General features: G+C 41.2%; 1 pseudogene; it reads right to left on the bottom strand.

Annotated features, from left to right (window-relative positions):
* Positions 1–1141: 1141 nt before the first annotated feature.
* On the bottom strand, positions 1142–2041 carry LOC111183363 (UBX domain-containing protein 2A pseudogene; annotated as a pseudogene).
* Between the last annotated feature and the right edge of the window lie 1159 nt (positions 2042–3200).

The raw sequence follows: 3200 nt of genomic DNA, 5'->3' as shown, positions 1-3200 counted from the left end.
TACCCAATGCAAACTGCACAAAATAACCACACACCCCAAAAACTATGCACACTGTATGAAGCTTTGGTAACAGGAGTGAATGTGCCAGGCATCCGTGTGCTGACCTTCTCATAGGGGTCACCTTCTCTTTTAGACCCAAGACGTTAGAAACACATGAACTACTCTCAAGTAAATCTTTAAATATCTGGATTCCCTGTTCAATTAATAATGTGCTATTTTCTATTTTCCATGAGGTACCATGTGTCAAGGGTAGCCCCAGTGGCCCTCAAAGTTATTAGAACAATGTTTATTATTTTTCTAATTTCTCATGTGAGATTTTTCTCTTATAAAGCCAATACAATCTCAAGTACTTGGAAAACAAGGTTCTTCAGAAATGTATGGGAGGAGAAAACTGTTTTTGTTAGTCTGATTTTTTTGTTTGTTTACCTGTCTTTTCCCCCCAGGTAGAACAATGCCAGTAGACACAAAGCCTTGATCCATTTCAAAGAAAAATAAAAGAAATTCCAAAATTTCTAAATTTTCCAAATTTCAGGAAATTTTTGGAGAAAGAAGCAAGCAAGAGTTTTCTGAGACAGACATCAGAATGTTTTTAAATCTTTCTTTTACTTGTTTGATGTTTTTTAGAGACAGGTCTAAAATAACATGATTTTTTTCTCCCTCTTTACTGGATATTGGGGCAGCTTTAACCAGCCTCTCTCTCAGTCATCAACACATTTTAATGGACTGACACATGCTTAATAATACAGGTAATGCTTTAGAGCAAAGTGCCACTGGGGCCTGTACTATATTAAAACTGCATTTTTGACCTGAGCCCTGCAAGTCTCTGTACTCAACCATCTCGCCGGTTGGAGAGAAACAGACCAACGCCAGCTCACGATTTTTCTTCTTCAAATAAGGAGGATCGAGGTTTAACTTTTATAACTCTGCACATGAAAAATGTTATGTTTCTAAGTGATTAACTCACCTCCATGACTAGAAATCTTAGAAATTTCATAAAAGCCCCATGACTGCACAAACTCACTCAGCTTTTATGACTCTAAGGAGTGAGGCCTGTTTTTGCCTGAGGTCTTGAGTCAGTGTGGAAGAAAAAGAAATTTGCTAAATAGCTTCTCAACACTGTGCTAAAGGGTTTAGATCATATTTAATCATCGTCACAGTCTTGTGATGTAAGCATTTTTTTTAATCTCATTTTGTAGGTAGATGCTAAGATGGTCCCCAATGATCCATGACTACTAATATCTAGTGTGAGTGTTTCATCTAGCAATTTGAGGAAAGGAAGAGCTCTTGCCGGGGAAAAGGGAGGACTTCTTTGAGATCCTTGGTGTTTTTCGAAGAAGTCTTTGATGTGGCTTATCCTTTGAGAAATGTTAAATTTCTGGACACTCCTTTTCCCATTGGCTAACCAGATCTGTATATTAGTGATGGGCTCCAGACTGTTTAGTGAGACAGTAGACAACTTATTTTTATTCTCAACTTCAATACACTTTGCTTTAGAAACAATTTTTGGTGTAGCACTTCCCAGTCTGTGACCCTGTCCTGAGAAGGGCTGGAACACGGGCTTTGTTGACATATATACTTCATTTTTCTTATCTTCAACTTTAACATCAACCTCCTCATTATTAAAAACGCTGTAATTCTAAAGGTAATTCCCCTTTTTTGATGGAGTTCAGAAACTGCTGAGCTGCACCATCAAAATAACTTCTGAAATCATCACTGACTGTGAATCCATTTTTCCATAATTTTGTACTTACACCTACCAGTTTCTTTTGTTCAGTGGCAGACAAACATTTGACACCAACCTTCTGAGTTTCCTCAAAAAGGCTGTCAACAAAATAGTCACAATTTGTTTGCTGATTATCACTAAGAGGTTGGTGGTCAGATCCTGTTTCACAAACCCATTCTTCCTCTATACTTTCAAGATTATCTGCTTCTTTCATTCTCTTTTGTCTTCCTCCTGGTGTGGCCACTGGGTTGGAGCCCCTCAGACTGGGAGCACTGCCTCCCCCAGACCCTCTCAAGCTCGGCGGCCATGCTGCTGGGACCCTGCTCGTCTCCCTCGGTTACTGCTGCCGTCACCAAGCACATGCCGAGGCTGGCTCTGACTCCTAATATCTGAACCCTTGTGTAATCCCTTTGACTTGAGCAGGGGTTAGACTTATTCACTTTTTTCTAATGAATAGAATATGATGAAAAGGATGGGATGAGATATACAAAGACTGTGGCTTTTGTCCTGGGGGTTCTTTCCCACTCTCTCCAGGGTCACTCACTCTGGGGTAAGAGTGCTGCCCTATCAATGAGGCAGCGTTCTGGAGAGGGCGTGGGGATAAGTTTGGATCCACTGAGGTCTGCCCACAGCCACATGAGTTAGCCTGGAAGCAGAGTTAGAACCGGTTGAACATTGAGATGACTGTCGCCCCTGCCAACAACTTGACTGCAGCCAGAATTGCCCAAAGGGCTCTTGGATTCCCGACTCTTAGAAAATCAGACATAACACGTGTGGTTTTCAACTAATACATGTTGGTATACTTTGTTACGCAGCTGTAGATAACAAATGCACTCTCACTTACATGGGAGACAAAGTTAAGTTCATCTAGGGCCCCAGACTAACTAGTAAGGGGAAAAGGTGCTTTTGGAACCTGCCTTTCTGACTCACAGACCCAGGCCCTTCTGTTATTTCCAGGGTGTTGAAACTGTATACAAGACCCTGTGTCCCTTCCTTTGAAATAATAGGCTTTTGCTTTAGTCTCCCACGCTTATGCTGAGTCTCAAAAGGCTGCCCAAGTGTTCATGATTAGGAAAAAAAAAAGTTAATGATTAGGAATGTGAAGATGTAGAAATAAAGAATAGCTGTTGGGCTGGGAAACTGGTAACAATTTAGACTATAAATCAGCCACATGGCAGAATCACCAAATTCCCAGTTCCCTGAAAGATAAAGACAAAGGCCTGACACATATTCCAAAGGTTTTTTTTTTTTTTACAGGAAGCTGACCCCTGCCCCCAGATGAAAATTGCTGACTACAACCACATAGACCCTAGACTGGTTGAAACCAGAAGGTTGATGATGCTGGAAACTTCACCTTGATGCCAACCAATCTGAGAACTGTGCACAAGCTGATCATACACCCTGCAGCTCCCTCCCTCACACTGCCTTTAAAACCCCTTACCTGAAAGCTATTGGGGAGTTCAGGTCTTTTGAGCAT

The sequence above is a fragment of the Delphinapterus leucas genome, chromosome 8 (assembly GCF_059928025.1).
Source record: "Delphinapterus leucas isolate spDelLeu-1000000601 "Yukka" chromosome 8, BTC_Dleu_Yukka2, whole genome shotgun sequence".
Classification (NCBI taxonomy): domain Eukaryota; kingdom Metazoa; phylum Chordata; class Mammalia; order Artiodactyla; family Monodontidae; genus Delphinapterus; species Delphinapterus leucas.
Note: the sequence above shows the minus strand (reverse complement) of the source record. Positions and strands in the feature narration are given on the sequence as shown.